This window comes from Vipera berus, assembly GCF_964194415.1.
Source record: "Vipera berus genome assembly, chromosome: 1".
Taxonomy (NCBI): Eukaryota; Metazoa; Chordata; class Lepidosauria; order Squamata; family Viperidae; genus Vipera; species Vipera berus.
The window spans coordinates 253,900,969-253,925,163 of record NC_138202.1 but is presented as its reverse complement, the minus strand read 5'-3'; the positions used below and the strand labels follow the sequence as shown (position 1 = coordinate 253,925,163).

Here is a 24,195-nt window from a genome sequence, read left to right as displayed (position 1 = left end):
ACTATGCTACATTACATATAAATATAAATGGAATTAAATATAAATGGAATAAAAATAAAAATAATAAAAAATTATGCCGTGCCTTGCTTTGTGCGATACCACCTATGTGACCTTGCACAAGTGACCAAACCAGTTCCGGCTTCAGTTTGCTGACACTTCAAATAGGAACCATCGTCTTTGATTAATGCCCGATTACGGCATAATGATTAACTTATTCGCGCCCTGCATAATCCAAGTATTTCACACGCCAATTCGAAGGCGCTTTGCAAGTTTTGCCTTGGCGCTTCGAAAGCAGCGAAGTTAGAGGCTTCGGCAAAGGCACAACAAGACAGACGCCCACGATCCCGAAAGCCTCGCAAAATACATCCGTGCGGGTCTTCGCGCTCGGGTCAGGCAAGCGACAGGCTGGGGAGGCGCTCATTGGCGGAAGACTAATTTGAAGGGCCAATCTCGCGCTGCCGGCCCCTCCCCCTGTTACTAGCCTCTAAACTTTCTTCCGCTGGTGGTTCCCAGGCAGAGACAGAAGCGGAGGGAAGCCTGTCCAGCCAAGGGCAGCGTCGCCTTCCGAGGAACTGGGCGGGAAGGTCTTCAGACGTGGGTCTCGGGGGAGAAACGCGCTTCTCGTGCTCATCGCCCCCCCCCTCGGAGGCTTGCAGGGTCCCAAGCGCGCGAAAGGGAGAGGGAGAGAGAGAGAGCGACTCCCCGCGCGACTCGCGAGCCAACCCCATTCGCCGAAGCCCCGCCTCGCACGCCTCCTCCCGCCTCCCTTCCCCGAACTTCGAGGTCCTTCCTCCCGCCACCGCAGGCCCCGCCTATCGGCCCCGCCCCGGCCACCAAGCTCGGTTGCCGCGCGCTAGAGCGATGATGTCATTCTCTAACTCAGCGCGTGACCAAGCGGACCCCGCCCTCCTTTCGCCGAGCTCCCAAACTTGCCGTCGATCTTACAATCCGGCGCCGGTGATTGGCCGGCCCATTCCGTCCCTCCCCCGCCCACTACAAAACAATAAACAATCGAGTACAATTCATCCCGAGCGGGATGGGGCGGGGGGTGGGGGATGGAAGGGGGAGCCTTTTTTGGCCGGCGCCCGGGAGAAATAGCGCGCAGCTATGGGATTTGGGGTTGGGGCTAATTCCGCGGCTTTCCTCGCGTTAAGCGGGCTTTCATCCCCAAGCACTTTTCTCGTAGGCGAGCCGGGAGGGGCTGGAAGGGGTCGGCTGGTCAAAGGGAGCGAAGCGGCCGAAGGAGATGGTAGGCAGGGAGCCGGGCCGTTAACTTGCCCTTCCCTTGGCACCCGGGAAAGGGAGGAGGAGGAGGAGGAGGAGGCGCCATGGGAGACGAGAGCGGTGGCGCGTCCCGGGGGTGAGGCGAGGAAGAAGAGTTGGCGGGGAAACAGCGTCCTCCTGTTGCGTGTGCGCGCAAGTCTGGGAGATGACAGAGCATTCTTCCTCCAGGCCGCAGATCGGATGGCAGAAGGAGGCACATCACCTCATGCCAGGCTGTGCGGATCACGTGGGATCGAGGGGCCTCGGAGAGACAAAAGCCTCGCAGGGAAACGTGCGAGCTCAGGTGCCTGCAGCAGTTGCCCTGATTGCTGGCTGGGTGGGCCTTGGGTTTCGCGACCCCATGGACAACGTTCCTCCAGGCCTTCCTGTCCTCTACCATCTTCTGCAGACCGTTTAAGCTCACGCCTTCTGCTTCAGTGACTCCATCCAGCCACCTCATTCTCCGTCGTCCCTTTCTTCTGTTGCCCTCAATCTTTCCCAGCATTAGGCTCTTCTCCAGTGAGTCCTTCCTTCTCATTAGGTGGCCAAAGTACTTGAGTTTTAGCTTCAGGATCTGGCCTTCTAAAGAGCAGTCAGGATTGATCTCCTCTAGGACTGACCGGTTTGATCACCTTGCAGTCCAAGGGACTCGCAGGAGTCTTCTCCAGCACCACAGTTCAAAGGCTTCAATTCTTTGGCGCTCAGCCTTTCTTATGGTCCAGCTTTCACTGCCATACATTGCAACTGGGAAGACCATCGCCTTGACTCTACGCACTTTTGTTGACAGGGTGATGTCTCTGCTTTTTAGTGTGCTGTCTAGATTTGCCATGGCTTTCCTCCCGAGGAGCAAGTGTCTTTTAATTTCTTGGCTACAGTCCCCATCTGCAGTGATCTTGGAGCCCAGGAAAATAAAATCTGTCACTACCTCCATTTCTTCCCCATCTATTTGCCAGGAATTGAGAGGGCCGGATGCCATGATCTTGGTTTTCTTAATGTTTACTTTCAAGCCAAGTTTTGCACTCTCCTTCTTCACTCGCAACAAGAGGCTCTTTAGTTCCTCTTCACTTTCTGCCATTAGAGTTGTATCATCTGCATTTCTTAGGTTGTTGATGTTTCTTCCAGCAATCTTAATTCCAACTTTTGATTCATCTAGCCCTGCCTTTCTCATGATGTGCTCTGCATATAAGTTAAATAGGCAAGGCGACAGTATACAGCCTTGCCGGACTCCTTTCCCAATTTTGAACCAATCAGTGGTTCCGTGTCCAGTTCTCACTGTTGCTTCTTGGCCCGCATATAGATTTCTCAAGAGACAAATAAGATGGTCTGGTATGCCCATCTCTTTAAGGACTTGCCACAGTTTGTTATGATCCACACAATCAAAGGCTTTAGCATAGTCAATGAAGCAGAAGTAGATGTTTTTCTGGAACTCTCTAGCTTTCTCCATGATCCAGCGTATGTTAGCAATTTGATCTCTAGTTCCTCTGCCTCTTCGAAATCCTGCCTGTACTTCTGGTAGTTCTCGATCCACATACTGCTGGAGTCTAGCTTGTAGAATTTTAAGCATAACTTTACTAGCATGAGAAATGAGTGCAATGGTGCGATAGTTTGAACATTCTTTGGCACTGCCTTTCTTTGGAATTGGAATGTAAACTGATCTTTTCCAATCCTGTGGAAAAGTTGAGTTTTCCAAATTTGCTGGCAAATTGAGTGTAGCACTTTTACTGCATCGTCTTTTAAGATTTTAAATAGCTCAGCTGGAATACTGTCACCTCCACTAGCTTTGTTGTTGCTCAGCTTTTCTAAGGCCCACTTCACTTCACATTCTAGGATGTCTGGCTCGAGGTCAGTGACCACCTCATTGTTATTATCAGGGACGTTAAGCTCATTCTTGTATAGTTCTTCTGTGTAATTTTGCCACCTCTTCTTAATCTCTTCTGCCTCTGTTAGGTCCCTGCCATTTTGGTCCTTTATCATGCCCATTTTTGCATGAAACGTTCCTTTCATCTCTCCAATTTTCTTGAAAAGATCTCTGGTCCTCCCTATTCTATTGTTTTCTTCTATTTCTTTGCATTGTTCATTTAAGAAGGCATTCTTATCTCTTCTAGCTATTCTTTGGAATTCTGCATTTAATTGGGCGTATCTTTCTTTTTCTCCCTTGCCTTTCACTTCCCTCCTTTCCTCAGCTATTTGCAAAGCTTCCTCAGACAGCCATTTTGCTTTCTTGCATTTCTTTTTCTTTGGGATGGTTTTGGTTGCTACCTGTTGTACAATGTTGCGAACCTCTGTCCATAGTTCTTCAGGCACTCTGTCTATCAGATCTAATTCCTTAAATCTATTTGTCACCTCTACTGTATATTGAACAGGGATATGATTTAATTCATACCTGACTGGCCTAGCGCTTTTCCCTACTTTCTTTAATTTAAGCCTAAACTTTGCAACAAGAAGCTCATGGTCTGAGCCACAGTCCGCTCCTGGTCTTGTTTTTACTGACTGTATAGAGCTTCTCCATCTTTGGCTGCAGAGCATATAGTCAATCTGATTTCTGTGTTGACCGTCTGGTGACGTCCATGTGTAAAGCCGTCTCTTGGGTTGTTGGAAAAGAGTGTTTGCTATGACCATCGGATTCTCTTGACAAAATTCTATCAGCCTGTGCCCTGCTTCATTTTGTACTCCAAGGCCAAACTTGCCTGTTATTCTGGTTATCTTTTGGCTTCCTACTTTAGCATTCCAATCCCCCATGATGATAAGGACATCATTTTTTGGTGTTAGTTCTATAAGGTGCTGTAGGGCTTCATAGAACCGGTCAATTTCATCCTCTTCAGCACAGGTGATACCTAAGATGTCGATGTTTAGTCTTGTCATCTCTTGTTTGACCACGTCCAGCTTTCCTTGATTCATGGATCTTACATTCCAGGTTCCTATGGAGAAAAAATCTTTACAGCATCGGACTTTCCTTTCACCACCAGATACATCCACAGCTGAGCGTCCTTTCGGCTTTGGCCCAGTTGCTTCATTCTTTCTGGCGCTACTAGTACTAGCCCTCTGCTCTTCCCCAGTAGCATATTGGACGCCTTCCGACCTGAGGGGCTCATCTTCCAGCGTCATATCGTTTTGCCGTTTGGTACTGTCCATAGGGTTTTCGTGGCAAAGATACTGGAGTGGGTTGCCATTTCCTTCTCCAGTGGATCACGTTTTGTCAGAACTCTCTGCTATGACCTTTCCATCTTGGGTGGCCCTGCACGGCATAGCTCATAGCTTCATTGAATTACGCAAGCCCCTTCACCACGACAAGGCAGTAATCCATGAAGGGGATATATATGTGTGTGTGTGTGTGTGTGTATATATATATATATATATATATATATATATATATATATATATATATATATATATATATATATATATATATATATATATATATATATATATATATATGTATATATGTATATATGTATATATGTATATATGTATATATGTATTTATGTATATATGTATATATATATATATATATATATATATATATATATATATATATATATATATATATATATATATATATATATATATATATATATATACATATACATATACATATACATATACACACACACACACTTTTTTTTTGGCTTGCTAACAGAATAAAGGGAGACCGATATGATCATTTCAAACTTTGAAATGATCATATCGGTCTCCCTTTATTCTTCGTTAGCAAGCCAAAAAAAAAATTACACAAATATGAGCTGCCACTGCTGTGGCTACTGCCTGTAGATGGCCTTGGGCTAGGCTGAAATAGGAAATAAGATTTGTCCCGTGTCTGGGACTAAGCAAGTGTATTCTGAATGCTTAACAAAGACTTGTATGCCGCCCTGTCTCCCGAAGGACTCAGGGTGGCTAACAACAACAAAATACAAATAAATACAAATATTTTATATATATATATATATATATTAATTATGAGACTTGTATGCCGCCCTATCTCCCGAAGGACTCAGGGCGGCTAACAACAACAAAATACAAATAAATACAAATATTAAAAAGAATTAAATTATGTCGAAGTCCCACTAAAACCAATAAAAACATTTAAAATCATAATTAAAACCCCATTATCATCAGTCCAGGTCGGCCTGTTGGGAAAGATATGTCTTAAGGTCATGATGAAAGGACCGAAGGTCTGGGGCCATCCGGAGCTCGCAGGGGAGCTGATTCCACAAAGTAGGTGCCACAACAGAGAAGGCCCTCCCCCTGGGGGTCGCCAGCCAACATTGTCTGGCCGACGGCACCCTGAGGAGGCCCTCTCTGTGCAAGCGCACAGAGCGATGGGAAATCGTTCGTGGCAGCAGACGGTCCTGCAAATATCCCGGGCCTAAGCCATGTAGGGCTTTATAGGTAAGGACCAGCACCTTGCACCTTGCTCAGATACTGCACCAGGAGAATGCTAGTTCGTGGGGGTGGGGGGTGGAGTGTCGTTTCCTGATTATGCTTTAAGACTTAACTTTTGAAACCATACAGAGGCCCCCTTCATCTTTTAACACCCTCCCCGGTCTATCAATTTCAATCTTCGTTACTCCCCCACTCCCCCCCCCGCACATCCTGGTATCTGGAGATTAGAAGAGGCCATCCAGAAGAGAATGTGTTGGGCGTTTGTATTCCATCATCTTGTTCATCGTTTTGCGATGATGGTGCTATCTTCATTACTTTTTGTGGTCTGTCTTCATTCGATGTTAGAAAGCAATTCCCATTTTTTTTTTATATAGTGGTGTCTACTTCAATAAATCAAAGAGCAAGGAATCAGACTGGGTGTGTTTGTGTTCATAAACATCTCATTTGTGGCTCCCCTCCCTTTTTTTGGAGTAATATGAGGAGACTGCCCAGTGCTGATGTTTGTAAGAGTTGTGATAAAAGCAGGGAGAAACACCCCCTTTGGGTTTCTTTGAAAAGTTATTAAAATTATACTGCAGGTCAAAGGGTCACCTGCAAGAATTTAGGATCATTTCTTCTCACAGGAAGCAAACTGTACATTAAGTTAGGGGGTAAAAAATCTTGGTCACTCTGTTAACAGCTGTACATAATGTTTGACTTCCAGCTTTTTTAAGCAATATAGACTAAAGCTATTTCTACCTCTTCAAATTATAGTGTTGAAAAGGAGTTGGGCCAACTGTATGGCAGCCCATGGTTGATCAAGTTAAGTAGAATGGTACTTGGATTGGGACCATTGGATAAATCCCAGAACTGTAGGCTGAACTGGGAAGATTAAAAAACAAACTATCCAGAAGGTACTAGTAAATGACATTCATACTTTCGCTAAGAAATGTATGTGAACATATCTGCAAAGTCACCTGGACTTTTTCAAACAAAAGGAGAGTTTACCTTAAGATATATTATGCTACTCAGGAGGGCATCTGTAGAATCTTTTTGCTCCACTTAGTTCTCACTAACATTGCCGCTTCAAAATACGTTCATGCAGTTCATGCTGCTTCAAAATATGCTCAAGCTTGATTGATGCATACTTTCTAAGCCGTAATGTGGTTGGTTTTATTTGCCATTGGCTCAGGCTGTTCTAGGGACTAGGCTTTGTTTATTAAATCATGGTTATGAGTTGTACTGCATGAACCTAACCTAGTCAGTTAATTATAATTAACCTATTTTGTGCAGTATGTGGATTCAGTCTGCAGATATTTAGCTTGGCTGTGGTCTGCTTGGACATCACAGAAGTCTCTGCAGTTGTTGTCTCTTGGCCCGCCTTCATTGATGGTTATTTAAATGCCCCCATGGCCAATGGCCTGACATTTTTTCCCCCTAGGGATTTCATTTGATTATGATTTAATTGGCTGTTAGGTGACAAGGAAAGTTGCTTGAGAATTTGGGAATATTTCTCTACTGAATGACTGCTATTTTAATTCTGCTTTCCATTTGTTTGGCTGTGCTTACATTTTTATTATGGCCGTCTTTTTAAACATTTTGTTTGATAGCTTGTACATATAGAGACTGAAATGTCAAGTATAAACATGTCTGCAAATACACTGGATTGGAAGTGATCTTAGTGGGACTATTCATGCTGTTCAAACTGATGTAAACGTGGAAGCAAAATGAGCAGCACATGTACAAATTGATACTAGCTTCACTGGAAACTGAATCCCATGACTTTCATGAGGTTTGTCATCCAAGGAGATAAGAAAGACTGAAGCCCAATTTTCTCACAGTTGCAATCTTTTCTTTCTCTAACCCAATCACACTCTTGGCACTTCTACCTTTACAGTCAAATCGTGTCTGAACAGTCATTGGCCATGTTTGCATTCCACTCAAAATCATAAATCTAGCTTGTGTTGTTTTGGCATAACAGATTGTATGAAATTAGCCATGTGGTTTGAAAAACACGGTTTAGTTCTTGGCGTGTTTGGTGACCCTACCAAACTACAGTAAGTATCACAGAATGTAAGGCCTCAGGTTTGAAAGGAGGTAAACCAGTTTTAGCTTTATTACTGAATAGCTACTTTCAGAAATTATTTTCTTTCTTTAAAAAAAAGTATGGAGAAACATGATGAATGGCTTAGGTATATATACATATATATTTCCTCTTCATTTTTTCAATCTCATATTCTTATTTCCAGGGCTTTTTCTCATAGAACGCTCAGAACGGAGTTCCGGCACCTTTTTTGGATGGAAGCCTGTAGGGTAGGCAAAGTGGGTTGTATGACATGTGTGAGTTCTGGCACTTTTTTCTTTTACAAAAAAAGCACTGCTTATTTCTTTGACTTACTATTTCTTATTCCATTTCTGTGCCTGGCAGACATTCCTTATCTGGAAAGAGAATGTGTGTCGTTTTCTTCTTTCCTTTTCTTAGTAGCACTTAAAGAATCTAGTAGGTTTTTTTCCCTACCAGTAGGGTGCAGCACAGATAGTTTCAGCTTATGACCATTTGTTTAACATCGGTTCAAAGTTACCACAGACTTGGAAGAAGTGACTTAGAACCTGTACTTACACTTCACGCCACGCCACACCTGCAGTCACGTGATTACAATTCAGGTGTGTGGCAACTTGCTCGCATTTATGACCAGTTGCAATGTCCTGCAGTCCCATTTTTATTTTTTATTTATTTATTTTAATTCCATTTATATCCCGCCCTTCTCCGAAGACTCAGGGTGGCTTACAAGCTTAGCATTTGTGAGCTTTATTGCCACTTTACAGCAAAAAGAATGCCCATTAGGGATGCTGGATTCACTTAGTGACTATTGTAAAAATGATTGTAAAGGCAGGCAACTCAATTTATGACTTAACAGGGAAATTCCAGTCCTGGTTGTATTGTAAATCAAAGACTACCTGTGTAGCACTCAGGCTCTTTTGCTTTTTGGTTCCCCAGTATCAATGGGAGAAGAAAAAAAACACGAGGCAAGTTTTTACAGGAAGCTGTTTTGTTTGGGAACAAATGGTAGCAATGTGTATCTTTCTCTCTCCTCCTCCTTAGATTTGCAGAGTTTGGTTTTTACAAGTGAGGGTGTGTTTTTTGTTTCATTTTTAATGTTGTAGCTTGTCTAAGAGGCTGCATGTTGTTCCTTTCTTACAAATAGAAACTTATTCTGTTCCCAATTGAAAATGAGTAGTTTTGGTGAGCAGGTGAAGGAGCTGGGAAGTTTGGATAAGAATTGCAAGGGCAGATCAGGACACCTGAAATGGTGAAGTATGGTGGGAAGGTTAGAGGACATAGCATCCCAAGAGAAACACTCTTTGCTATCCTGATCTATTATGATATGTGGATTCAGCCCGTTACTGCTCTGTGATTTTAGATGTTCAAAATTTAACAATGTCTAATTTAATAATTAGAAAATCAGAACTGTTGGCTTTTCAGAGATTTAGAAGATGCAAGGCTGAGCAATGCTTTCCGGGAAGCCAACAGTTCTGACCTTATAATTATTAGTTTTTTTAAAATGTGCTTATAGTCAAAGCTATGGTCTTCCCAGTTGCAATGTATGGCTGTGAAAGTTGAACCATAAGAAAGGCTGAGCGCCAAAGAATTGAGGCCTTTGAACTATGGTGCTGGAGAAGACTCCTGCGAGTCCCTTGGACTGCAAGGCGATCAAACCGGTCAGTCCTAGAGGAGATCAACCCTGACTGCTCTTTAGAAGGCCAGATCCTGAAGTGGAAACTCAAATACTTTGGCCACCTAATGAGAAGGAAGGACTCACTGGAGAAGAGCCTAATGCTGGGAAAGGTTGAGGGCAAGAGAAGAAAGGGACGACAGAGAATGAGGTGGCTGGATGGAGTCACTGAAGCTGTAGGCGTGAGCCTAAATGGATTCCAGAAGATGGTAGCGGACAGGAAGGCCTGGAGGAATGTTGTCCATAGGGTCGCGATGGGTCGGACACGACTTCGCAGCTAACAACAACAACAAATGTTTTAAAATATTTTGTTCTTGCTTTGTTTTATTTCTTTGGTACAGCAAAGGAACAATGTGATTGATATCAGTAGCTTCTAAAGGCATAACTTTGACAAGACTACACCATCCCACACACTGGGAGGGTGGGGAAGCACAAGTGAAATATTTGTTGTGGAAGAATTAGGTGGAGAAGTGCAAAAATCTGGTCTTTTAAAATGGGTTGTCTTCACAAATTGAGTGGGAAAGTGGAGGTGGGGGGGTAACTCCGAGCTGACATATGTTCAAGCCCAAGAGGCTGAAAGAAGCACATCCTCAATGTGGTTTGTTGACAAAGGCATTTCTTTGCTGCAAGAATCACCCAAATCCTTTGGAGTTGTAGGGGGAGAAAGCATTAAGCATCGCAGCTGAGGGGGTTTCCTGGTAGTTACATGTTCAAGTGTAACATTTGACAGTAAGAAAGCTCCTTTTTTGTCTGATCTCTTAGTGAGATCCTGTCCTTGTGGTAGGAAATCTATTCCAAGCCTTTTAATGGGAAAATTAAAGACCAACTCCAAAACAGTGGCACGTGGCTTTGGAAAATGTAGACCATATATTGTTATTTGTTACTTTGCAGGTTGTATTCTGTCTTTTGTGATGTCATTTTATGTACTAAGGGAATGCCGAAAATCTGGAGGAGGCATCAAATACCATACTGTAGGATGTCACATGCTGGATCACCCACTCAGAGTGTAGCAACCTGTAGGGAATGTCTCTGAAACAATTAAAAACAGTAACAGCCAAAAGAGAGACACAATTCCAGACTTTTGCATAAAACATTGAATACACATATCAACACATACAGGTACACACACACACACATACATATACATATATACACATGTGTATATACATATATATGTACATATACATATATGTATATGTGTGCGTATAATTATTTAAGCAAGCATTGCTCATAAAATCTGTTCATTGTTTTTGTGATTCTCTACGTAACCAGTATGTAGCAAATATGGACTGAGAGACAAACACAAATATTTTTGCTTTGCTTTGCAGAGTATGTTAAAATAATGTTTCTCAATTATATCTTTTCCAAAATTGATGATTCCCATATCCCCATATATGCTTGGCCACAACTCCTGTCATCTGGCACATTGATGGAAATTGTAGTCTAATATCCCTGCAAGTCTTCAACTTAAGGAAAGCTAATTCTCCATTTCCCATGGACCTAAATAGAAGAAACAAGACTTTTGCAATTGGGAGAAACAACAACCTATGTTAATTTATTTCCTGTTAAGTGAGGTTATACACCAGAGATTTTTCTTGTCCAAAAAAGACCAGTGGATTGCCTTCAAAATGCAAGACTTTACTGTCTCAGCCACTCAGAGAATAGAACACCCAAAAAAATCTTCCCCTTAGAGACAAGCACAATCTTGGTCTATATCCATATGTAACACCTTTCGCTATTTTGAAGGCAAAAAGTGTGAGCCTATTTCACTCTTATTTTTGGAGTTCCAGCTGCTTCCATGCAAACCCATTTTCATTACTGCTTTTCTGGAGTAGGATTAATCTGTTTTTTAACTTCATATAATGGTCTTCAAGTTTTCGTCTAGCTGTTTTTGGCTTTTAACTTCATATAAGTGACTTTCTATTATGGCTCAGTATTATGCACAAAGATGATTTAAAAAATCTGTTAATATGAAAAATAGCACACTATTTTTAATATATTGTGATGCTGTTGTTTTTTTCCCTTTTGACTGAGCTGGCTCTTCACAGGTAGTCCTCGACTTAAAGCAGTTCATTTAATGATTATTCAAAGTTATAACGGCACTGAAAAAAGTGACTTATGACTGTTTTTCACACTTACAGCCATTGCAGCATCCCTGTGGTCACGTGATCAAAATTCAGACACTTGGCAACTAACATATTTATAACAATTGCAGTGTCCCAGGGTCATGTAAATCACCTTCTGACAAGCAAAGTTAATGGGGAACTGAGATTCACTTAGCGACCGTGTTAGTAACTTCACAACCGCAGTGCTTCACTTAACAACTGTGGCACGAAAGGTTGTAAAATAGGGCAAAACTCAATTAACAACTGTCTCACTTAGCAACAAATTTCCGGCTCAATTGTAGTCGTAAGTTGAGGACTACCTGTATTAGGCCTTCATGAGGCCACATGATGCTTGTGAAGGGCCAGCAGTTGCCTTGGCCGGAGATGACTTGACAGCGGTGGGAGGAAAAAGATAGTTAAAATTGGAGGAGGCAGCAGAGGTAATTGGCAGTGGTGGAAGAGTCCATGACAGCCAAAAGGGCAGAGATGGGAAGACTACATTGGGGGGGGGGGTTGGAAGGAGCTGAAGCAGATGCTGCAGTTGTAAATGTGGCTGGGTTGCCTATGGTGTGCTGCAACTACCATAACATCAAGGACCAGTCATAACCACTATCAACGCTGCTAACATCAGATGTTTTTGCATTAACAGCAAATGGAGATGCAACCATTTTCTTCTTTTGCTTTTAGAGTCAGATGATGATGGGGAGGTGGGGGAATGTGCATGAGAGTCTAGCTAGACATAATAATATTGAACCTAGTGTGAGAACCAAGGTTATTGAAATAAGAGATGATAAGAATTGGCGGGCTGGAGAGCTGGAGGGAAAGCCCGTGTTTCAAACTAATTGGGGAATGTGATTTATGACTGTCAGCTGGAGGAGGGAATTGTGCTTTGATACTATGTGCTCAGGGAAGGGGAACTCAGTTTTTTGTTTCAATTGTGTTAGTGCTGATGCTATGCTACTCAAATATTCTTTAAGGTAAACAATGCCTCAAAGTTCTTTGAAGAGTTTCATCTGTCGGAACCATGACCACCACCCTAAAATCAACACAACCGTGACCTCAAACAGTTGGTGAATGAATGGTCATTAAATGGGGACTACCTGTAACTGGAGTTGGGTATGGTTTGCTTAGTTAATGGCTGGGCAACCTATTTAATACATTTGTGCCTGATGATGAATGCCTTTATTGTATGACTATAGAAAGGAAATATTGGTCAAATGCTGAATGCGGTAAGAGTGGCATCTGATAAAGTTAAATCATACATGAAAATAAATGGAATGCTTTGTGAGTGGTTCAACATGGAAGAAAAAGTAAGGACATGTGATAACATCTTTGTTTATTTTGTTTATTCCTGGCTTGGACTGGACCCTAATGAAGATTTTTCTTTCAACACTCCCAAATAGATGTCATACTATATTAATTTCCTCATAGCTGGTAATCTAAAAATGGTGGGTAAATTTAATCAAATTATTTCTCTGGTGCTTTATTCCATCTTTAAGAGGAGAAAACTTAGGATGTTTTGCAATGACAGTCCCTTAGCACTGAACAACAGATTTTGTGTGTGTGTGTACATTGTGTGTGCATTAGTTGTATGTTCTAATCTAAGAAATTTTAACTTGTTTTACTTGAAAAGCAATTGTGGAATTAAAGAAAGTTTGTGTCGAGCCCCGTGGGCCCGACACTACAATGGGTTCCTGGCCATGAGCGCTGGCCCCACAACACCAGACCACCCCGAAACTATGCCCAGCAACCCTGGCAGCTTACCTCGTGGTCCGGCGTCCCACATGAGGGCGGACGAACCACTGGAGGCCGCCGAAGTGCAGCAGCCTCGAAGGCCAGCCGCCAAACAGTGCCTGGACGCACCTGCGCAGATGGACCTTGCAGAAGGCCCTGCAGGCACTCAGAAAGACAGGCTGAGCTGCTTGACGGTGGGGAGACCCGCACAGATTGAATCTCCAGCACTCAGAAAGGCAGACTGGGCTGCGTTATTGCCAGCTCGCTGGAAAAGGAGACTGCGCCAGAAAGGCCGGTGTCCAGCTGTATGCCGGAGTTGCTGGCCTCCTCAGCTTCGAGTTAGTGTGAGCTGAGCCCTAATGGACTTGGAGCCTCAGACATATGGACGGGGGTTGCAGGTGCCCTGCTGGGTCAAGCCATTGGTGAGCGGGGGTCAGCCGGCTGGGGAGGGGTGGTTTCACAGTGGGGGCTGTTCGGCGTGGCTGTATGGGGTGGGTCTTCTGGAGGGTGTGGGGGGGTCACCCAAAACACCACGGAGAGCGGTGCGCAGGGGAGCACGGTCACGGGTGCACGCGCGGACAAAGCAAAGGGGGGGAGGGGTGTTTATGGGCGCATGGCCGGATGCTGGCCTGTGCCGGGAGGGGTGTGGCTGTTGTGTGAGTTGGCCTTAAAAGAGCGTTGGGAGCGTGTTGCTTCCAACGCTGACTTTTTCCTTGTTTTTGTGGTGTGAATAAACGTTTCTTCGTTGTTACCCATTCCACGGCCGACTGAGTGTGATTTTGTCGAGGACAGGGTTGACAATTTGCTAAATCCAAGCAAGCTGGAAAATGCTGTAGTACTGGTCTACAACTGGGAACAGGTTCAGATCCCTACCTATTCACACAAATTGTAGGGCAACCTTGAGCCTCCCGATCTTTGTCACTTTATTATGCTTTAAAGAAAAATTGTGGAATAAAACAGATGTGGAGGGGAGAAGTCCATATATTTAAATTCTCTTGAGGAAAACTGGAATATAAATGCAAAAATAACTTTGTAGCTGGACTACTATAACAGCTCAGTTTTAGATGACCATTGATGCCACTTTAAGTATATGAGTTAATGTGCTCTTTGGACATTCAGATATATACTACACCAGGGGTCCCCAATTCCTGGTCCACGGCCGGGTAGGGGTCCATGGCCCATTGGAACTAGGCTGTGCAAACAGTAGGCAAGCGTGTGAAGCTCCATTTGCGCAAGCAGCGAGCGTGCATGCAAAACCATCCCTCCCCCCCTCTGCTGCCACCCCCGCTGCAGATCCACGGAGTCAGAAAGGTTGGGGACCGCTGTACTACACTATTAGACACAATAAAATTTGCATATTTGTTCAAGGACAAAATGTTGAACCTCTTTCCTTCAGATGAACATTTCTATTTTCATGTTTTTCACTTTTTCCCACTCTTAAGTTCATATTATGCAAAGTTTTGTAGCGAATAACCTGTAAATCTAACTTATAATATTGATTCAATATAGTTATTTTTGTTTTTATTTTTTTATTCCTTTTGTCATCGTTTACCTTTGTGTCTTGTGCCAACAAATAGGAGGGTAATGTGTTAATTGCTAGTAATCATTCTTTAGGAAAGTCATATCAGTGATCTGAATAGTGCAAAGATTGAGAGAATCCTATCTCAAAGGAGAGGAAATGGCTTCAGCTTTATATCCAGATCTTAGCCTTCAAAAGAGGTTGGCAGATACCTACACCTTTCCAAAAAAGGAGATCCCTGCCATAGCATAGTAACATTCAAAGTATAACAAATCTTGTTTGCCTTATTTCTAGTGAAGTTATGACTTCACCTAGAATTGTGAATTACTTAATTGTGGTTTGCTCAATATAATTCAATTGGCTGTCTTCACGTCGCATGCTAAGCCATAATCAAACCACAGTGCCTGGTAATGCTAAATCAAAAAATCCCATTACGGCTTGGTGTGATATGTGAGCTCAGCCTAAGTGACTGAGGCATTCAAAAGTAAGCCTTTTTTGTGTTACCCGAATTGGTGGAGCTGCCTGGATATCAGTTGTTTAAATCTGTGAGTCTTACTTCTGAGTAAGCACAGAGCTCTTGCACATCGCCGTTGTCAGATATTCATGAACATTCTTGCAATGGCCCATGACTGTTTTCACTGGAACCACTGAGAACTTTCTGTGAGGCAGTCAGACCTCCTTCAAGTTGATAAATGGGGGAGTGCAAAAATCAATATCTAGCCACCCCCACCCATTCTTCAGTTGCTACGTTGAAATAGACACTTGTCATTAACTACAAATCCATCTTTGTGCTCCATTGAAATTTGAGAGCTTAGCAGCTGAAAAAGAGAAGCAGTTGAGAGGCAGAGGCTGCTAGAAGTTGCTCCCACAAGGAACCACTCAAGGTCTAGGTTGCAGCTTGAAAAAGAGAGGTTTTGTGATTGGTATTCATCCACATAGCTGAGCCCAGACTAATGAAAACCTGGGGTTATAGTGACAATCTGGGAACAGTGCCTGGGTCTCGGATGAAGCTTCTTCTATAGAAAATTGTATTGCAAAACGACAGTTCTCAGGACACCTAACATGAAGTAACACCAATGTAACACAGTAGTCCTTTCATCTGAGTAAACACACATATTATTGCACAAACAAAGAAGAGCTATGGAACAAACAGGTGCAAATTTCAATACTTGATTCAATTGGGATTTGTGTTTATGGATTCCTTACAGTGTAGAAAAGAATTTACAAAGGAACAGGGAAGCTAAAGCTTTTGTTGACATCCAATTCAAGGAAGTGCTTTTGGTTCAAACATATATAAAATATAACTACTTCTGTAACTTTGTAAGGCCTGATTAAAAGATCAGAATGGTCTGTATATGCTCACAGGATAACCAGACACAATGGAGAAAACTAATATTTTTCATTGTTTAACACAGGGGTCCCCAAGCCCCAGACCATGGCCCACTATCAGGCTGCGGCCTATTTACAACCAGGCCGCATGAGCAGCGGGCCAGCTTGGATGCATGCGCACACAGCTTGACTCACTCGAGTGGCGGGTAGGCAGGCATGCACTCATGCACATTTGTGTGAGTTGAGGTATGCGCTCGCCCCTGCTTGAAAAGCTCGGTTCCCTTCTCCTCCCCCCAGCCGGGCCACCAAGCTGCAAAGGTTTGGGACCACTTGTTTGACAATTAAATTGCACATCACGTCAGCTTCTAAATTTTAGTAGGTTTTGTTTTCTGTTGTTTTTTGTATTGCTGAAATCCAATTTACCTGAGAAGCTGGCTAATTTCTAGGAATCCATTTTTCCAACTCTGGCCTCTTCTACACACTTACATTGCACATCTCCAGCGCCGCCATTGGCTGCTTCTAGGGCAGCAATAGGTTGCTTTAAGCCTATTGGCCGCTGCCTAGAGGCCAGGGTATAAATTCCTGCATTTGCAGCCCTGTTTCTCAGTTCAGTTCCTGCAATCAAATAAGAATGATTCTTGCTGAACTCACTCGCCTTGTCTCGTCAATCAAGCAACGAACCCAGTATCTAACACTGGCGACGAAGGTGGGATCCTGCTCCTCCAACTGAGCTGAAGAGTCACTAGGGGAGAGGGCAAACACGCCTGGTGGGAAAAGCAATTTCCTCCCCCCTACGGTCAGCCTAGCACAGCCACGCTACCGACCATCCGCTCAGAGGACCAGTCCCTGAGCAACGGAGGAGCAGCACAAGAAGACAACGAGCCCCAGCCACGAAGACCAGCCGAAATGGCAAAGGTTGGAAAGCTGGAAGAATTTGATATAGCTCACCTGGAAAGATGGTCTTTGTATCTATCCAGGATCGAGAACTATCTACATGCGAATCAAGTTGCCAAGGACGGCCTGAAGGCCGCTATGCTCCTGTGTGTGTGTGGCCCAGCCACGTTCAACATCGCGGAGAACTTGTTCGCGCCAACGCCATTGGAGTCCGTAAAGTTCATGGAGTTGAAGAAACGGCTTGGAGACCACTTCCAGCCCAAGCTGTCGGTAATCACTTGGCGCCATGCATTTGAACAGAGGGTTCAGCAACCAGGTGAAACCGTCTGAATTCATCGCGGCATTGAAGCAGGCCGCTTGCTTGTGCCAGTTCTCTGACATCGAGGAGAGGCTACAAGACCAGCTTGTCTGTGGTCTCTGGAATCGAGAGCTACAGCAAAAAAACTTCGCCAAAGAGACTCTGTCATTCCCAGACACACTGAAAGAGATCATGGTGGACAAAGCCACCAGTGGGGCCATACGAACCATGCGGTCTGCCAAAACAGCACAGCACGAGGAAGCCATCCACCACGAGGATGCCAAACACGCGGAAGACCCAGAAGACAACACGGAAGTTGACAAGCTACAAAGACACAACGACCAACAGCGTCACAGTGACAAGCAACAAGGGACAACTTACAAGGCAGATCCCTTCCTTAGATGCCCAGGATGTGGCGGCCGCCACCAACGCATGGGCTGTAGGTTCCAGACAGCCATGTGTCGGGCCTGCGGAAAGACCGGCCACATTGCGTCCGTCTGCAGAGGTTGCCAAAGTGACCGGCAATCGAATCGCCAGTTGGACATTCCAACGAGGAGAGGTACCGGGGCCCCGGGACAGTATAGTGTAGGTCTTTGCTCCAGCCGCAGAAGCATTTGCCGCATGGGAGCTTGCTGCCCTATTAAGCCAAAGTTTAGACTTCAGGTGGAGCTGCAAGGGGTCCCCTACAAGATGGAGCTGGACACGGACTCAGCCGTATCCATTATTTATTTTTATTTATTTATTTTATTTTAATTCCATTTCTATCCCGCCCTTCTCCGAAGACTCAGGGCGGCTTACAAGCTTAGCAGTAGCCTTCACTTGACACATTTAATTTCGTCTGCAATCACAGCAAGAGTTGGGCCAAGCTGAGGCCATCTGACATTATACTAACCAACTTCCAGAATGTTAGAGTCACAGTCAAGGGTGAGGCCACACTAGCCGTTAAATTTAAGGGGTTTTCTGAGCACCTGGACATTGTCGTAGTAGGGGGTCAGCAAACGAACCTGATTGGGCTTGACTGGTTTGATGCACTAGGCATCCAAGTAACTGGAATCAACCGGACGGAAGTCGCGAGTCTATCGACAGTATGCGAGGAATTCGCAGATGTGTTTGACTCAGCTCTGGGGACGTACACGGGCCTGCCAATAACATTTAAACTAGATCCTACTGTAGTGCTGGTCAGGATTAAACCTTGTAGGGTGCCATTTGCTCTTAAACACAAAATAGACACTGAGTTAGATAAACTGGTAGAATAGGGAGTACTTCAGCCAGTAGATGGGGTGAATGGGAGACCGCAATCGTAACACCACTAAAAGCCAACGGGGAAGTCCGAATCTGTGCCGATTACAAATGCACAATTAATTGTGCACTCAAACAGCATGCATACCTGGTACCAGTAGTAAGCCACATTCTGGCATCCTTGCAAGGTGGTACAATTTTTGTAAAATTAGATTTGGCTCAGGCTTACCAACAGCTTCCTGTTGACAAGGCCACAGCCGCAGCACAGACAATTGTAACCCACAGGGAGGTGTTTAAAGTAAAACGCCTGTATTTCAGGGTTAGCGTAGCCCCCGGCATTTTTCAAGGCATTATGGAGTGGACGCTCAAGAGCATTCCGGGGGTTTGCCCTATTTTGATGACGTGCTCATCTCCGGTGAGTCCACTGAGGTGCTAGCAAGGAGGCTCAGAGCCGTCCTTCAAAGGCTGCACGAAGCAGGCCTCAAGCTTAAAAAGAATAAGTGTAGTATTGGAGTCCCTTCAACTGTGTTCTTGGGTTTCCGTATAGATGCTGACGCCCTTCGGGAGAAGGGCGGTATAGAAATGATAATAAATTAAATTAAATTAAATCCACCCTGCTGAGTCTAAAGTAAAAGCCATTCAGATGGCACCCAGCCCCAAAACGAAAGGAGAGCTTCAGGCATTCCTAGGCCTCCTAAATTTTTACCATGTATTCCTTCCTAACAAGGCCACAGTGGCAGAGCTGTTACACCGACTCTTGGACAAAAATACTGCGTGGAAGTGGACTAGTGTGCACGAAAGAAGTTTTCAGGAATTGAAGGCTCTACTGTTTGTTAGTTCAACGATCACTCATTTCAAGGAATCAATGCCGGTATGCCTAGTGTGTGATGCATCCCCATAAGGGGTGGGGGCTGTCCTAAGTCACTTGGAGAGCGATGGGACTCAAGATCCAATTGCTTTTTATTCAAGGACACTGTCCTCCGCTGAGCGTAATTACGCACAAATTGACAAGGAGGCATTGGCCATAGTAGCTGGAGTAAAAAACTTCTAGGGTGGCAATAGGTTGCTTTAAACCTATTGACCGCCGCCTAGAGGCCAGGGTATAAATTGTTGCATTCGCAGCCCTGTTTCTCAGTTCAGTTCCTGCAATCAATTAAGAATGATTCTTGCTGAACTCACTCACCTCATCTCATCAATCAAGCAACGAACCCAGTGTCTAACACAAAGGATGCCTGTAGATGATTGCACTCTCTTGTTGGCTAGCTGGAGAGAGCCCTGGCTGGTTGTGGGGAGCACTTGGCAACAGTGGGGACACTTGCAAGCTGACAGAAAAGTGTGAAAGCTTTGGGAGGTGAAGCTGGTAGTGTATAGTAGAACCATCTGATTTATCATAGAACTAAAAAGCCACAAACTACAAGCTGATGAAACATATGCTCTTTAGAGCAGAGGTCCCCAACCTTTTGGGCACCAGAGATCGGTCCTGTGGAGAGAGATTTTTCCACGGACCAGAGAGTGTGTGGTTTTGTGTGCTGCCTGCATCTTACAAATGGGGCCTTGCTTGTTTGTGCAGATTGGTGGCTGGCATGTGGTGGCCCAGTATTGGTCCACGGACCGGGGGGTTGCGGACCCCTGCTTTAGAGGGTGACATAGCTGAAATGTCTTATTATCCAGAAGAATTTTCCTATGATGGCCCTCTGCTGACTGGGCACCTAGAATTCTGCTAGTTTGAAGATTTTGGAAGTTGCCATCAGGATACCTGCAGGGACTGTCAAAGTAGAGTTGGGAAAGAAAATAAAGGGGGGAAAAACACATAGTCCTAGAACAGGCTTAAGAACTGACAAAAATTTCATTGCCTCTCACTTAGCAGTTCCAGAGAGTTTTAGAAATCCACTCTTTAAACAATAGACAATGAGGTAATTGTTCCTCACCTCATTCTGATTAAATGTCCAGTAATAGAACCTCCAGCCTTTCATTTTAGGGCTCTTATCCAGCTTATTACTGATTCCAGACATCCCTCTATCTTGACAATCAGCTTTTATTTTATTTTTCCATAATAATGTTCTGGATTACAATAAAAGTATAACCAATTTGATTCTGACCACAGCTTCCTCACCAAAAATCAGCAGATGACACTTTTCATGACAGGGCTAGGGATAAGGATGTTGACTTTCTCGGCCCTGTGGTTCCAAACAGCGTAGGAAAACAAGTGTTGGCCCTGTTCTGGTTGGTTAAACAGCCAAAGCTAAGGTACATCCGCTACTGCGTTTTCATTCTTAATCATCTTGTGTTGCTGGCATGGCTGAGGGCATTCGTAGCAGGAGGGAATAAAATCCTTTTGACCCTGGCATTTCTTTTTTTTTTTTAATTATTCAATTAAAATCTAAAGGTTAACTCTTAGCTGCATGATAGACAAAGCTTTGTGCTCTTAGCTTGTTTGAACAAATATCCCCTTGGCCAAGGTTTGCAAGGCTGGCAACTCTACCAGCTGGGGGTTTGTGCAATGGATAGCTGTGAATGGTTCCCTAGCTTTGCCGTCTCCCATATCTGGTTTCACACTCCTATTGTATCGCTAAATAGATGAAATTTAAATACAAAACCAGAGGCTTTAGCGGGAGAGATTTATGTATAAAGGCCTCTTTGCTAACCTTCTTCAAAATTCTCAGGTCTGTTGTTGTGATGGTCCAGAGCAAAGTGGAAAACAGCCATGGGCAGGGCTGGCTTTATGGTTATTAGTTCCAAAAAAAGTACACAAAGTGCTGCTATAACATTGTTCCCTTGTAGACCTTTGGCAGACAGTCCCCTGCCACCTGACATTTCTTTGTCTGAGGAAGGAAACTCTGAAATCAGCCAGCTTGCTGTGCAAGGCAGAGGCAGGTCTCTTGGTGAGCCACAAAAGGAGGCAACCTCTTACAAAAAAGGAGGAAGGGGGGGGGATACCTCAAGCAGATAAAAGGACACTGAATAACTGTGGTAAATCAAAAAGGCTAGCTGGGAGTTGCCAGAAGTAGGCTTAAATAACAATTTATCTGCAGATCTTTGGGGGTCATTTCACTTCCGCCCATACGCATTTTTTTTGCGGTGTTGCTCAGAAGGGCCTTCAAACCAATTTGATGAGTTGAAAATATACTAAGTATATTTATCCCTAAACTCTTGTTGGGAAATACTCAGCCTCCATTAGGCACAATTTTCAGGCCAGGGAACTTTTTCCCCCCTTGCTTTGTATTTTGTTTGATGCCCCAAACAATGGGGAGTGATATAACTGAGATTTCCTGGAGGTTGTTGTTACTGATGTTATTGTTATTATTGGTCACCACAATACAAAAAAGATGTTGCGATTCTGGAAGGAGTGCAGAGAAGAGCAACAAACATAATTATGGGGCTGGGAGCTAAAAAAAAATACTGTGTGAAGAATGGTTGCAGGAATAGGGTATGTCTCTAATGAAAAGAAGGACTAGGAGTGACATGATAGCACTGTTACAATATTTGAGGGGCTCCTACAAGGATGAAGGGGTCGGACTATTTCCCGACACATCAAAAGGCGAAGCAAGAAACAGTGGTTGGAAATTAACCAAGTAGAGAAGCGGCCTAGAACTAAGGGTAATTTTTCCACCAGTGAGAGCAATCAACCAGTGGAACGGTTTGCCTTCAGAAGTTGTGGGTGCTCCATGACTGAAGGCTTTCAAAAAGACACTGGACAATCATTTGTCTGAAATGGTATGGGGTCTACTACTCTAGCACAGGGCTTTTCAACCAGTGGTACAGGTACCACCTGTGGTACATTGGCACCTAGCAGGTGGTACACAACCATCCTAGAAGTGGTAGCGGGGGAGGGGAATGAGCTAGACCGGTGGCAGCACCGCACAAGCCTGAGCGAGAGATAGCCAGAGCTGCAGGGCTGTCAGGGATCAGCGGAAGCGCCAGGATCAGCGCCAGGCTCCAGCTGGAGCTCAGCGCTGATCCTGGTGCTTCTGCTGAGCCCAGAAGAAGCGCCAATCAGCTGGAATGTTGCAGCATCTCCAGGGTCTTGTGATTTACATTCAGATGCTTGGCAACTGATTCATATTTATGACGGTCACAGTGTCCCGGTGTCATGTGACGTGACCAAAACCTGCAACCACCCAGCAGAAGGGGGGAGGAATAAAAAACAAACACCCACCCCACCCCACCCCCGCTGCCAATCCTCAACAGAAATGCTCACAATGAAAACCTCGGACAGGAGGAAGAGCGCCGCCGGGCAGGCAGGCTGGTGTCTTGCTCGGCTGTGGCTTGGGGGGCACTTTTTTCAGGGCCACTGTAACTTCGAACAGTCACTAAGTGAACTGTTGTAAGTTGAGGACTACCTGTACTTCATCACTTTTTTCCTTTTTTTGGTCATCAAGTTTTTGACACCTTCCTAGGCGACTGATGGTACTCGGATGTTGCCATATACTAAAAGTGGTACAATGGGTGAAAAGGTTGAAAAGCCCTGCTCTAGCAGGGAGCTGGACTAGAAGGCCTCCAAGGTCCCTTCCAACTCTATGATGATAATGATGATGATATGGGTGTGTGTTTTTTTTTAAAAAAATCTAGATTTCTTTTGCCAATATGAGGTTTTGTTTTCTGTTGAAAAATCAATGGCCCACCACTTCTTTGATACTTGATGACTTCCTCCAGATTTTCTGAGCCTCCTCTAAAGGCTGCAAACATCTATTTAGTGGGTTACATTTTCTTTAAATGCAAAATAGATTCTATTCCTGGGATTGCATAGCTTTTACAGACCAACTTGGGCCAGAGAAATCTTTCTCTGCAGATACTATGCTGACACAACTGAATTCCTAATCTTGCTTCTACCTTGTTCCTTGTTTATATTCAATGTCCTCAGGTAAGCTGCAGATCTCTGTTGGAACTCAGGAAAAATAAAGCATTGTATCCAGTGCTTCAGTTGTTCTTTCTCACCCAGTCACCTGACCATCTTCCCATCCTGAAGAATACAGGAGAGAGAGAAATCTCTCTGCAAAGCAACTGAAGAAACAGTGTAACACCTGCTTAGTTGCTGCAAGAAAATTGCAAAGACTGCAATATATATATATATATATATATATATATATATATATATATATATATATATATATATATATATATATATATATATATATATATATATATATATATATATATATATATATATATATATATATATATATATATATATATATATATATATATATATATATATATATATATATATATATATAAGGGACGCGGTGGCTCAGTGGGTTAGGACGCTGAACTTGTCGATCGGAAGGTCGGCAGTTTGGCGGATCGAATCCCGAGTGCCGCGTAGCAGAGTGAGCGCCTGTTACTTGTCCCAGCTTCTGCCAACCTAGCAGTTCGAAAGCACGTAAAAATGCAAGTAGAAAAATAGGGACCACTACGGTGGGAAGGTAACAGCGTTCCGTGCGCCTTTGGCGTCTAGTCATGCCGGCCACATGACCACGGAGACGTCCTCGGACAAGCGCTGGCTCTTCGGCTTTGAAACGGAGATGAGCACCGGCCCCTAGAGTTGGAAACGACTAGCACGGATGTGCGGGGGAACCTTTACCTTTATATATATATATATATATATATATATATATATATATATATATATATATATATATATATATATGGTGTGACAAAGTAGCAACAATGGTAGATTGGAACATTTGCAAGAAAAACCACTTGCTTACAAGCAAGAACAGT

At 44.0% G+C, this 24,195-nt stretch overlaps 1 long non-coding RNA gene across 1 annotated transcript; it reads left to right on the top strand.

The window, feature by feature from the left end:
- The first annotated feature begins 1,224 nt into the window (after window positions 1-1,224).
- On the top strand, window positions 1,225-23,453 carry LOC308659835. The gene is made up of 3 exons (XR_014024620.1): window positions 1,225-1,249; window positions 1,453-1,567; window positions 23,336-23,453. It is a non-coding gene; the product is annotated as an uncharacterized lncRNA (long non-coding RNA).
- The last annotated feature ends 742 nt before the right edge of the window (window positions 23,454-24,195 follow it).